The sequence below is a fragment of the Helianthus annuus genome, chromosome 11, assembly GCF_002127325.2.
Source record: "Helianthus annuus cultivar XRQ/B chromosome 11, HanXRQr2.0-SUNRISE, whole genome shotgun sequence".
Taxonomy (NCBI): domain Eukaryota; kingdom Viridiplantae; phylum Streptophyta; class Magnoliopsida; order Asterales; family Asteraceae; genus Helianthus; species Helianthus annuus.
Window position 1 is genome coordinate 158397493 of NC_035443.2, and position 14707 is coordinate 158412199.

Below are 14707 nucleotides of genomic sequence, written 5' to 3' on the forward strand. Positions count from 1 at the left end.
AAGCAACACATAATGAATAAGCTCTTAAACTATAGACTAGGCAAGGCATTCCTAATTCCCTATAGTTATGGCTCTGATACCAATCTGGTATCAGAGTACTCCTACTATAGACTAGGGTATAGCAATTCTACCTAATTCCCTATTGTAACACCCTTAATAATTTAACATAATTTAACTAAATATTTCATGAAACTTTATAAAAATCAGAGTTTACAAAAGCATTTCGTGTTTTAAACCATACATACTAGTAGAATTTTTCCAAGCATGTTCAAGATAATGCATAATTCATTTAAAGGCAACCCCTACTAGTCAACTAACAACTAGTTTAAAGGATTCAACACACCATTAACAAAAAATCTTTATGACATATTTAAAGTTTAGACAAGATTATATTCAGTGCGGAAGCTTCAAATTGCATGTTCGGTTCTTGACAAAGTGCTTGATCATCATCCGGGAGAGATTCATTCATACCTAGAGTCAAACACTAAAAACCGTTAGTTTTGACTTTAATATATAATGTATAAACAGGTTTTAACAACACAAGTGACTATAAAATATAAATTTTTACTGGGTTCCACCGTAAATTACGGTATCACCGTAAATTACGGTGGACCTGGAAATGTTATGGTTCTGCCGTAAAACAGTAGCAAAACACCGTAACACATTGTTGTCCACCGTAAATTACGGTGGAACCATAATTTACGGTGGGTTCTGCACATTTGCACTTTGGCTATTTTTCAACTTTAGAAGCTCATAACTCTTTACTCATTGATCCGATTCAACCAATTCTTCTTGCTATGAGTCCGTAATAAAACTTCGGACTTAACCATGTAAATTTTACATTGCGGAAACCGAGATACCACAAATTGGTTCACGAATTTCCTTATTTCCATTATTCGACCCATTAGTATGAGTGCATAGCACCTCTTTTCATTCTTAAACCCTTTTAACATATTTATCCAATTACCCGGGCTCACATACTTGGTGTTTTCACGCCAATTCCATGGCTTTGAAATTCCTCTATGGCTATTACTTGATTATTCGGAATTCAAGCATTCCGTTTCAAACAATCCTTTTTCCTTTAACATTATTGTTCGACCCATATCCCGGGTTCTTATACTTAGATTCGCCATTACAAATCATTAGTATGGTACAATTTATCATTTAACAAGGTATGAGACTTTCAAGTCGCAACTCTCGTGACTCTTTTGAAAACATCATTTTGACCCGTTTTGCCAATTAGTGAAAACCATCACTTCATTGACTGACCCAACTAAATACCGAGTTCTTATTTTGACCCGTCTGATAGTCGAGTGCACTTCGTCACTTATCGACACATCAAACGCATCCTTTACACTACAACATCAATTACATATCAAACCAAAGCAATTAGACTTAATTCGACGAGACTAAAGTCATGTACCTTCAAAGCACACCTTTTACGCGGGTATCACCTCCGGCGTGTCCACTTGACGTTCCGGATTCCTTGCCTAAAGAGTCCAATTCATAAAAGATTAGAACTCTTTTTCATAAGCTTAAACGCATTCATTCATTACATATGTAAATCTGCGTTCTTAGCAATCTTTAACATTTTAATCCTCATTTAGGCGTTTTATCAAACACCTTGCGGGTCAGATTTTTACATGATCTATACCAAGTTCATAACTTGAATTTATCACTCAAATCAACTTCAATTAGACAATATACACATATTTTAACATCAACAATTTCAGAGATTATCTCACAATTTCAGTTTTCACTAGAACAAGAGTCTTAGTCCTAGTGTTTATCAAGTTCTACTAACTTACTAATCACCCACTATAGTGATTTTGATTCCTACAACTAACATGCAAGATTTTAACAAGAAATCATCTAGGGTTTGTCCCTAAACCTTACTTTACTTCCAATTTCATGTTTACTACACATAATCAAGCTCTACATCCGATTTTGATCACATACATGAACTTTGAATCGAACGAAAATGACCTAATTCAACATACCTTAGGATCCCTTTGACAAGGTGATCACGATTCAGTGCTTGAATTTCGATTTCTAACTGATTTGAGGCTCCAATTTGTGATTTTCTTGCAAATTAGGGTTTGGGTGAAGAAATCCCCTGTCGCCCCTGCTTGTTGATCGACCAGACACCTCTTGAATGGGGTGTTTGGTTGATTTTTACGATTTTAGTAATTTAAGTTTCTATTTTAACAACTTTAGTCCCTCCACTCTTATTTAGTTTATATTCTTGGCCTTTTAACTCATTTAAGTGTTACTACAGGACTCTTAACTAACTAGGTTATTTATCCTAGTTAGTTTATTCTTGTTTATTATACATTTTATAATTCTAGTATAAAGTTTTTTAAATTTCGGGATGTTACAAGTCCACCCCCCTTAAAGAGGGTTTCGTCCCCGAAACCGAATTACGTACCGAATAACGTAGGGTAGAGCCGTTGCATTTCTTCTTCGGACTCCCACGTAGTATCCGCACCCTTACGGTGTTCCCATTTAACCTTCACTTGGTTGATCTTTTTGTTTCTCAAACTCTTCACTTTATGATCTAGAATTTCAATTGGCCTTACCGCGTAGTTAAGGCTGTTATCCACCTCGATATCGTTGTAGTGGACACGAGCAGTTTCGTCCGCTAAACATTTACGAAGATGTGACACGTGGAATGTGCTGTGTACTCCACTCAACTCCTCAGGTAGCTCGAGACGGTATGCTACCTTTCCAACCCGTTCCACGATTTCGAATGGCCCAATAAATCTTGGGCTCAACTTTCCTCTTTTTCTAAATCGAATTATCCCCTTCCACGGCGATACTTTCAACATTACCTTATCGCCCACTTGAAATTCTATTGGCCTCATTCGTTTATCCGCATAGGATTTTTGTCGATCCTGAGCTGCTTTTAAGTGAGTGCGGATTAAGTCGATCTTACAATTTGTAGCTCGGATTATATCAGTCTGAGCTAAACCCCGCGGACCAACTTCTCCCCAACAAACAGGGGTTCGGCACTTTCTACCATATAACATCTCGTATGGAGCCATTTTAATACTCGCGTGATAGCTGTTGTTATATGAGAATTCGACTAAGGGTAAATGGACATCCCAACTGCCCCCAAAGTCGATAATGCAAGCACGCAACATATCTTCCAACGTTTGTATTGTTCTCTCACTTTGCCCATCCGTTTGGGGATGGTAAGCCGTGCTAATAAACAGCTTGGTTCCCATTTGTTCTTGGAAACCACGCCAAAAATCCGAAGTAAACCGGGTATCTCTGTCGGACACTATGGATATCGGTACTCCGTGACGCGCCACAATCTCGTTAGTATACACTTCTGACATCTTTTCTGATGTATAGGTCTCACGAATCGGAATAAAATGTGCACTTTTTGTCAATCGATCTACTACTACGCATATGGCGTCAAAACCACGGCTAGTTTTGGGCAGTTTAGTCAGCAGGTCCATCGTAATTTGTTCCCACTTCCAAACTGGAATGTCTAATGGCTGCAGCTTACCGTATGGTTTTTGATGCTCTGCTTTGACTTGTAAACAAGTCAGGCACTTCTCCACATACTTCACGATATCTCTTTTCATTCCGGGCCACCAATAATTTTGTTTTAAATCATTATACATCTTGGTCGCCCCCGGATGTATCGAATAACGAGATTTATGGGCCTCGTCAAGTAAAAGTGCTTTGGCTCCACATGTATTGGGAACCCAAATTTCCCAAATCGAGTTTTTAATCCTTGGTTGCCGTCCTCCAAATCTTTTATCTGCCCTACTATTCTTTCCTTTTTCACATTCTCTTCTTTTATTGCTTCACTTTGAGATTTTCGAATTTGGTCAAGCAATCCCGATGTCACTATTAGTTGCATCGATCGGACTCGAATAGGCGCATAATCTGTCTTTCGGCTTAGCGCGTCCGCTACTACATTAGCCTTCCCGGGATGGTAATGTATATCACAATCAAAGTCTTTGACCGTCTCCAACCACCGCCTTTGCCTCATATTTAATTCCTTCTGATCGAAGAAATACTTTAGGCTTTTGTGGTCGGTAAAAATAGTGAACTTTACCCCGTACAGATAATGCCTCCATATTTTCAAGGCGAACACCACCGCCGCTAGCTCGAGGTCATGAGTAGGATATCTCTTTTCGTGAGTTTTCAGCTGCCTTGAGGCATAGGCTATAACCTTGCCTCGTTGCATCAGAACGCAACCAAGCCCCGAATGCGAGGCATCCGAGTAAACTATCATATCATCCGTTCCATCCGGTAATGACAATACCGGTGCTTGTGTCAATTTTTCCTTAAGCGTTTGGAACGCCTTTTCTTGGTCCTCGCCCCACATAAATTTCTCCTCCTTGCGGGTTAGTTTGGTCAGTGGCATGGCAATTTTGGAGAAATCTTGTATGAACCTCCGATAATAACCCGCAAGCCCCAAAAAGCTTCTGATTTCCGAAGGATTCCTCGGTGGATTCCATTTCGCCACGGCTTCTATTTTTGACGGGTCTACCGATACCCCGTTTGCGTTGATGACGTGCCCAAGAAATTGCACCTCTCGCAACCAGAAGGCGCATTTTGAAAATTTTGCATACAACTTTTCCCTTCTGAGCGTCTCCAAGACTTCGTACAAATGTCTTGCGTGTTCCGCTTCGTCCTTTGAGTATATTAAAATGTCGTCAATAAACACTATTACCGACTTATCTAACATGGACTTGCAGACCCGGTTCATGAGGTCCATGAAGGCCGCGGGCGCATTTGTTAACCCAAAGGACATCACCAAGAATTCGTAATGTCCGTACCGTGTACGGAAAGCCGTCTTCGGTATGTCTTCCTCCTTGACTCTCAACTGGTGGTACCCCGATCTAAGGTCGATCTTGGAGAACCATTTAGCACCTTGCAATTGATCGAATAAGTCGTCAATTCTTGGAAGTGGATATCGATTTTTCACCGTGAGTTTGTTCAACTCGCGGTAATCGATGCACATACGCATACTCCCATCCTTTTTCTTAACAAACAACACCGGTGCGCCCCACGGTGAGACACTTGGGCGAATAAAGCCTTTGTCGAGGAGATCTTGAATTTGGGACATTAACTCTTGCAATTCTGAGGGTGCAAGCTGATACGGCGCCTTGGCCACGGGTTTCGCGCCCGGAATCAATTCGATCCCGAACTCTATCTCCCGTTCCGGCGGTATTCCCGGTAGGTCTTCCGGGAACACATCGGCGTATTCGCGCACTACCGGCACGTCTTCAATCTTTAACGACTCTTTATTTGGTTCATTTGCGTATATCATGAATGCTCTACATCCGTGCTTCATGAGCTTATAAGCTTTTATCATTGAGCACATAACAGGTTTTCCTTCCTTCTCACCACGTATGATAATCGATTTCCCACTTGGAGATTTTAGTTTTATCTCCTTGCGGAAACACATGACCTTCGCATTATGTCGGGATAGCCAATCCATTCCGACCACTACTTGGAACTCTCCCATGGACATAGGAATTAAATCTATCGGGTATTCCTCATCATCTATGCTTATCTTACAATCTCGACATATGTCACATACAAGGAAGCTTTTGTTGTCACCTATTTCTACCTCTAATGGCATAGGTAATTTTGTTAATACAAAGGAAGGATGTCGAATAAGTCCATGTGAAATAAAGGACTTATTCGCACCCGTATCAAATAACACATGAGCAGGAATTGAATTTATGGCAAATATACTTGAGACCACATCGGGCTCCGTTTTCGCCTCCACTGCCGTTAACTGGAAAGATCTAGCTTTAGCTTTTGGTGCTTCGGTGTGTGCACTCTTATCTTCCCTCTTTCCGGACAATTCCGGGCACTCGGATTTCTTGTGACCCGGCTGATAACATTTGTAGCATACCGAAACTTTCCCCGGCACAATGCAGCCGTGTGCCCTGTCTTCCCGCATATAGGACACGGCTTGTCCTTAAACCGGCACTCTCCCTTGTGCCCTTTCCCACATACTTTACAGCTTGGCGAGTTACTTTTTCCTTCTTGCTTCTTTGATGAGTCATTTACGCGTGCCTTTTTAGTAGGACTTGGATTAACCACTTGCGCCCTTCTTTCACCCCTCTCAACTTGTTTCTTCAACTCTATCTCTCTTTCCCGAGCGGCGTTGATGATTTCGGTGAGGGTTTCATACTTTGAGGGGGTCATGAACTCCCGATACTCTGCGCTTAGCATATTATAATAATAATAATACACCTTCTGTTCTTCGGTCGTTACCAATTCATCACAAAACCTTAATTTGTCAAGAAAGGTTCCCGTGATTTTATCAATGGATTCGCCCTTCTGCCTAAGCTGGATAAATTCTTCTTTGATTCGATTGATAACCGCCTTGGGACTGTGATGTTTAAGGAAGGGTACCTTAAACTCATCCCATGTCATCGCCTTCGCTTCTTCGCTACCGATTTCCTTTTTCTTATTATCCCACCAGTCTTTTGCTTGACCTCTCAGTTGACCCGTGCCATACGCCACGAAGTCATTCGCGTCACAGTGGGTTCTCTCAAATACCCCTTCTATATCACTTAACCACCTTTGGCACACTATCGGATCCACTTCTCCGTTGTAGAGTGGTGGTTTGCATGCCATAAATTCTTTGTACGAGCAGCCCTTACGCTCTACCAATTTCTCCTTGGCTAAATTTGCATTATCCTCCAGTTTCTTTATCCTTTCATCCACCACTGATAACACCGTGGTTTGGATTTTATCGATGAAACCCGACAAACTATTCTCGATTGCTTTTCCTACCTCTTCAGCAATCACTTCTCTCATTTGTTCGGTGACTCTTGGCACCGCTTCGTCATTTCCCTTATCCGTCATCTTTGAAACTGAAATGTTTACATTTAAACGTTAAACATTTCGTTTATAACATAGCTTCTTTTGTTTTGGTTTAGTCAAGTTCTCAACTTGCTTTAACCGTTTAAATTTGGTGCACTTCCCGGGTTTGAGTGTGTTAACACACTCTTCCCATGCCCTTTAATTTCTTTCTTATTCACATATAGAACATAATTTGTTAACATAATAAGTTAACTCTTACCGGACGATCGATCAAGCTTGAACCGAACACTTTTGTTGACAACCTTAAGCTCTGATACCAACTTGTAACACCCTTAATAATTTAACATAATTTAACTAAATATTTCATGAAACTTTATAAAAATCAGAGTTTACAAAAGCATTTCGTGTTTTAAACCATACACACTAGTAGAATTTTTCCAAGCATGTTCAAGATAATGCATAATTCATTTAAAGGCAACCCCTACTAGTCAACTAACAACTAGTTTAAAGGATTCAAAACACCATTAACAAAAAATCTTTATGACATATTTAAAGTTTAGACAAGATTATATTCAGTGCGGAAGCTTCAAATTGCATGTTCGGTTCTTGACAAAGTGCTTGATCATCATCCGGGAGAGATTCATTCATACCTAGAGTCAAACACTAAAAACCGTTAGTTTTGACTTTAATATATAATGTATAAACAGGTTTTAACAACACAAGTGACTATAAAATATAAATTTTTACTGGGTTCCACCGTAAATTACGGTATCACCGTAAATTACGGTGGACCTGGAAATGTTATGGTTCTGCCATAAAACAGTAGCAAAACACCGTAACACATTGTTGTCCACCGTAAATTACGGTGGAACCGTAATTTACGGTGGGTTCTGCACATTTGCACTTTGGCTATTTTTCAACTTTAGAAGCTCATAACTCTTTACTCATTGATCCGATTCAACCAATTCTTCTTGCTATGAGTCCGTAATAAAACTTCGGACTTAACCATGTAAATTTTACATTGCGGAAACCGAGATACCACAAATTGGTTCACGAATTTCCTTATTTCCATTATTCGACCCATTAGTATGAGTGCATAGCACCTCTTTTCATTCTTAAACCCTTTTAACATATTTACCCAATTACCCGGGCTCACATACTTGGTGTTTTCACGCCAATTCCATGGCTTTGAAATTCCTCTATGGCTATTACTTGATTATTCGGAATTCAAGCATTCCGTTTCAAACAATCCTTTTTCCTTTAACATTATTGTTCGACCCATATCCCGGGTTCTTATACTTAGATTCGCCATTACCAAATCATTAGTATGGTACAATTTATCATTTAACAAGGTATGAGACTTTCAAGTCGCAACTCTCGTGACTCTTTTGAAAACATCATTTTGACCCGTTTTGCCAATTAGTGAAAACCATCACTTCATTGACTGACCCAACTAAATACCGAGTTCTTATTTTGACCCGTTTGATAGTCGAGTGCACTTCGTCACTTATCGACACATCAAACGCATCCTTTACACTACAACATCAATTACATATCAAACCAAAGCAATTAGACTTAATTCGACGAGACTAAAGTCACGTACCTTCAAAGCACACCTTTTCCGCGGGTATCACCTCCGGCGTGTCCACTTGACGTTCCGGATTCCTTGCCTAAAGAGTCCAATTCATAAAAGATTAGAACTCTTTTTCATAAGCTTTAACGCATTCATTCATTACATATGTAAATCTGCGTTCTTAGCAATCTTTAACATTTTAATCCTCATTTAGGTGTTTTATCAAACACCTTGCGGGTCAGATTTTTACATGATCTATACCAAGTTCATAACTTGAATTTATCACTCAAATCAACTTCAATTAGACAATATACACATATTTTAACATCAACAATTTCAGAGATTATCTCACAATTTCAGTTTTCACTAGAACAAGAGTCTTAGTCCTAGTGTTTATCAAGTTCTACTAACTTACTAATCACCCACTATAGTGATTTTGATTCCTACAACTAACATGCAAGATTTTAACAAGAAATCATCTAGGGTTTGTCCCTAAACCTTACTTTACTTCCAATTTCATGTTTACTACACATAATCAAGCTCTACATCCGATTTTGATCACATACATGAACTTTGAATCGAACGAAAATGACCTAATTCAACATACCTTAGGATCCCTTTGACAAGGTGATCACGATTCAGTGCTTGAATTTCGATTTCTAACTGATTTGAGGCTCCAATTTGTGATTTTCTTGCAAATTAGGGTTTGGGTGAAGAAATCCCCTGTCGCCCCTGCTTGTTGATCGACCAGACACCTCTTGAATGGGGTGTTTGGTTGATTTTTACGATTTTAGTAATTTAAGTTTCTATTTTAACAACTTTAGTCCCTCCACTCTTATTTAGTTTATATTCTTGGCCTTTTAACTCATTTAAGTGTTACTACAGGACTCTTAACTAACTAGGTTATTTATCCTAGTTAGTTTATTCTTGTTTATTATACATTTTATAATTCTAGTATAAAGTTTTGAAATTTCGGGATGTTACACCTATAGTTATGGCTCTGATACCAATCTGTCACACCCCAACCGATGGCGGAAACATCGGGATGAGACGAACAAATTGCTCAAAACAACATAACACTAATTGTGACAATATGAATAAAATCATTTTATTAAACTAGAAAAGTAGTACAAAGTCTCAAATATTCAAACATAAATCCAAACATTAATTAATTGCTAAAATGGGTTTCTAATGCCATCCTAGCTTGTTTTCTTGAATCTTGATATCAACCTGCAACATGTATTAAAATAAAATCAGCAAAAAGTTGGCGAGTATACAAGTTTGATACATAGCATAGTAGAATAAAACAAGTTTTGAAGTTGCTCAATATCCAACATGAATACAATGATACAAGTTACTACTTTGCCATTCAATATCGTTCAACATCGTTCAATATCGTTCAAATATCGTTCAAATATCGTTCAACATCGTTCAAATATCGTTCAAATATCGTTCAACATCGCAATACCCCCAAGACTCAAGGGCATTGCGATTAACACGTTCAACTTGCATCATATGAGTTTACAAGCATCAAACTGTTTCATGTTTAAATGTGGATAGAGTGTGATAAAAACAAGATTCAAACGTGGCGTGTTTTTGTATAGAATACATGTTGCACCCAAAAGTGTTTAAAACGAAAATGGGATCGAGTATACTCACATTGTTGCGTTGCGATTTCTTGTAATAACGCACGAGTAGCGATTGGGGAACCGAATGAACGAAACGGATAACCTAGATATGAAATATGAACGTTCTAATTATTTATAAGTTAAATAACTAATTATTTAAATAATGTATGTTATGTAAGTATTGTAAAGAAACTGATTATTTGTAATGTGGCAAAGGTGTAGTTCTAAATAAATAATAAACATCAACTGTTTCCCTTCATACTTTTCTGATTTATTAAAATAGAAAGAAAGAAAAGTAATTAAATAAACAAAACTCAAAGGAAAGAAAGAAAAAAAATAATTTGGGTTTTCAAATGTTGCAGCGAAAAAAACATGGAGCCGGGTTTCGAACCTGCAACGTTTGTTGATTTTTCTGTTTCCTTTCAACTGTATTAAAAGTCATCATCTTCAAATTGATTTTGACTCTAAAACAACTTCTCAATTGGCAACAAGAACACAATTTTATTTAAATTGTGTTGACGACTAATATCATATAAAAAAAAGTTATGAGATTTTAGCAGGGGATTAACAAGAACACAAAAATATAAAGAAGGGTATACCGATGCTGCTGGTTTACGAGTTCCATCGTGATGTCGTCTTCGAGCTCCGGTGATTTTACGTGGTCGTATTATCTTCTTTGACGAAACGAAAGAAAAGAGCTTCGTCGATCTCCGTACGGTTCCGGCGACTTCCAGGTTTCTCCGGCAACTTTCTATCGAACAATGAGGGTGAAAGTGGTTCGGAGGGTGTTACGGTGTTGTGCGGGTGTCGAGATGGTTGAACAAGGATGATGGACTTTGAAAGGGTTGATAGTGTCGGATTTATAGCGCTCATGAATATCGTTAATTATGGAAAGGATGGATGAATGATTTGTAACGCGGGTATGTATCAAGTCTTGGTTCGTGATTGATATAAACTCGGAAACGCGGACTAATCAATCAATCCCATACAATCAGGAACCAAACGAAAAAGGAAAGTTAGCTATCTAAAGGCTGGGTGTTTGCTGTTTCATTTTGAGCGGCAAACCGAGTTTATATTAACATGTTCCGTATATTTCGGTTTATGTAAATTGAAGTGAGATTAACTAATCAAATGAGGTGGCTGGTGGAGTGGTTTGTGCTTGTGCTTGTTTGTATTTGAATCCGGGTTCGATCCCTGGTTCATCCTTTGTTTTTGTTTTTAAAACAAACTCTTTTCCAATTTTAACTATAATAGTCCCTGTAATACTTTTCTGATAATTACACAAACAGTCCCTTGACTTTTAGAGATTCCATTAACTTGGTTAAGTTAACTTGGTTAAGTTATACTAACTTGGTCAACTTATATTACTTTAAACGAACTTTGAATTCTAACGAAACTAACTAGTTTAAAAATATATTAGTTTAATTGGTTAAACGAATAAATAGATAAATAACCGACCGGATTAAATTAGGATAAAAATCTTTCAACGATTATTTATTTCACGAAAAAAAAGTTCCGTTGGTTTAAAAGTTTAGGATCCGTATTTTTAAAACGGGTCGGATTTTGAAACACGTCGATTTTTGACGGATGTTACAAAAACCAATCCTGGTAAATAAATAAGTACGAGGGAATAAATGCAGGATGTAGTCGTTAAATAGTAGTATGTTTTATCAGTTGTAATAGATCTATAAGATTGTGTGTTGTTTTCTTAAATAAAGTTTGATTGTATAATGGACTCAAAGTATTTGTGCTAAATAATAGTTCATAAACGTTCAGATGGAACACGCCGTAAATGAACCAGTTAATGAAGTTAACCAGTCAGAACATAATAACGAGGATCACTTCCTAAATCGGCAAGACATAGAAAATATCATTGCTCAAGGGATAGTTAATGCTATCCCAGCTATCGTCGCCGCGGTAAAAAGTCCTGTCGAGCTTTCGCAAGCTCACCCTAGTAAACGTACGCACAACGATACTGCAAGTAATAGTATCAACAGAGGTGGTAATAATAATAACAATGGAATTCAGGCCCCGCTACACAAAAAGATGAAAGCTGCAACACCTGGTTGCACTTACAAAGAATTCCTTGCCTGTAAACCTGTAGAATTTGCAGGCAACGAAGGGGCGACTGCGGCACTGCGTTGGTTGGAGAAAACCGAAGCCGTAATTAAAATAAGCAAATGTACCGAAGAAGATAGGGTCATGTATGCTTCGCACCTTTTCAAGGAGGAAGCGTTAGAATGGTGGAACACAGTATTACAAGCTAAAGGAAGTGACATGGCTTATGCCATGAGTTGGGAGGAATTTAAATAGCTGATAGAAAGGAAGTTCTGCCCTGAATACGAGAAAGAGCAAATGGCGAATAAATTCCTAAGCCACCGAATGGTGGATGTAGATTGTCGAGGGTATACCTCAAAATTCTTTGAGTATGCCAGAATTGTACCTACTCTGGCTTCGCCAGAACCGGTACTTATTTCTCGCTATATTTGGGGTTTAATTGGCGGGATTCGTGATACTGTCAAGGCCGCGAGACCACGCACAATTGACGATGCAGTGGAACTAGCCAACACTTTAACTGGCGGACTGGTACGCACTCGAGAAGAAAATAGAAAGAAGGATTTGGATCAGAAAATTACCCAAGGATTTCGTGTGGGTAGTGGTAGTAGTTTCAAGAGAAGGGGAACAGGACAATCCTCTGTTCTGCCATATTGCAAAAACTGTAAAAGGAAGCATTTCGGAAAATGTAGGGAAACTTGTAACTTTTGCAAAATGGTAGGCCATCGGGAAGAGAATTGCAGAAAGAAAATCACAGTCTGCTACAACTGTGGAGAAACTGGGCATTATAAGCCAGATTGCCCTAAATTAGTCAAAACAGCAGACAACAAGGCTAAACCGGCTGAAGGAACTACCAAGAGGAACGCTAGAGCCTTCCAATTGACTACTCAGGAAGCCGAATTAATTCCTGATGTCATAGCTGGTACGTTTTTAGTTCACAACATTTATGCAAAAGTATTATTTGACTCTGGTGCAAACCAAAGTTTTATAAATACTTCGTTCTGCCAAGCCCTTAATTTACCTTTAACCAACCTTAGGCAGATTTTTACAGTCGAAATGGCAGATGGAAATTCTGTTAAAATAGATAAGGTTTTGCAAGAGGGAAAGATAGAACTATTAGGCCATAAATTTTCTGCAAACCTGTTGCCGATGAATTTAGCCGGATTTGATGTCGTATTAGAAATGGATTGGTTAGTAGCCAACCATGCTCGAATTCTCTGTAATAAGAATTCCATAGAAATCCATACACCCACAGGAGAATTAGTAACAATTACCGGAGACAAACCACAAAAGCCACTGAAATTTATTTCAGTAATGAAGTTGGCTAGTTATTCAAGAAAACAAGGAATAGCTTATATGGTTTCGATAGTTGTTAACACTAAAAGTAAGAAACCGGAAGATATTCCAATAGTATCCGAATATCCAGATGTCTTTCCAGAAGACTTACCCGGATTACCACCGGATAGGGAGGTAGAATTTAGAATTCATCTAATTCCAGGAACAAAGGATAAGAATCCGGAGTTAGATACTTCAGCTTAATATCCAGACTCGGATATTATTTGCCCAGACTTGGGATTTATTCACCTGTTTCCACAGATAAGGTGTCACACCAGATTACAACAGTAATCTTCTAGAAATAATACAATCGTGCACCACCAAGACGGTTACAACCGTCTGGACACGTGTCACTATATCAGTCGTCCCTAAATTCACAAGGAATGCATGCAAATGAAGAGTAATCTCCACTTAGTCACTTTACACGTGGCCAATCCCTAGCCTTTGATCTAAACCACGATCCGTGTGCTATCACGTCGGATCAAGGAGTATTAACGAAAGGAAACATAACCGCTTACGGGGTTAGCATCTTCCATCTTCTTTTCACTAACGGGTTTTCCCGCCTTTAAATGACTCCTGGCTATAAATATGAGAAAAATCAGGTATGAATACAAGTTACTCACACTTCTCAAATACACTTTCTTCTTCAACAATACTTATTCTCACATCGGAGTCGGGTCAAGGAGAGAACCCTCTTCTCCCCTTGGCGAGGCTAACGGTGTTCTTTTTTGCAGGACTATCGGAGAAGAAGGTCTGTTAGACCTGAATCGATCGAGTGGAAACCGACCTTTTTATGCGGATTCAAACCCCCTAGATATCTCGGTTCCGACCATTTATCTAGTTTTTCTTCAATCAGTAATCAAGGAAGATACTGAAAAATTAAAAGGAATGATTAAGGAATTAGAACGAGGAACCGATGGAATTTGGAGATTCCATAAAAAGAGAATTTGGATACCTAAATTAGGAAATTTACGTCACCGTATATTAGAAGAAGCTCATAAGTCTAAATATACGATGCATCCAGGAAGTGATAAGATGTACCAAGATTTAAGGAAAAATTTCTGGTGGATAGGAATGAAAAAGGATATAGCAGCTTATGTTTCTAAATGTTTGACCTGTTCACAAGTCAAAGCTGAACATCAGAAACCCTCAGGTTTGTTACAGCAATTAGAAATGCTAGTTTGGAAATGGGAATTGATAACAATGGATTTTGTTACCAAATTACCCAAAACAAGAAAAGGTAATGATACAATCTGGGTGATTGTAGATAGGCTAACCAAGTCAGCTCATTTCATACCAATGAAGGAAA

General features: G+C 38.5%; 1 long non-coding RNA gene across 1 annotated transcript; it reads right to left on the bottom strand.

Moving 5' to 3' along the window:
* Positions 1–389: 389 nt before the first annotated feature.
* On the bottom strand, positions 390–2093 carry LOC110887234. The gene is made up of 3 exons (XR_002563167.2): positions 2001–2093; positions 1424–1490; positions 390–471 (listed from the first exon to the last, which is right to left on the bottom strand). It is a non-coding gene; the product is annotated as an uncharacterized LOC110887234 (long non-coding RNA).
* Between the last annotated feature and the right edge of the window lie 12614 nt (positions 2094–14707).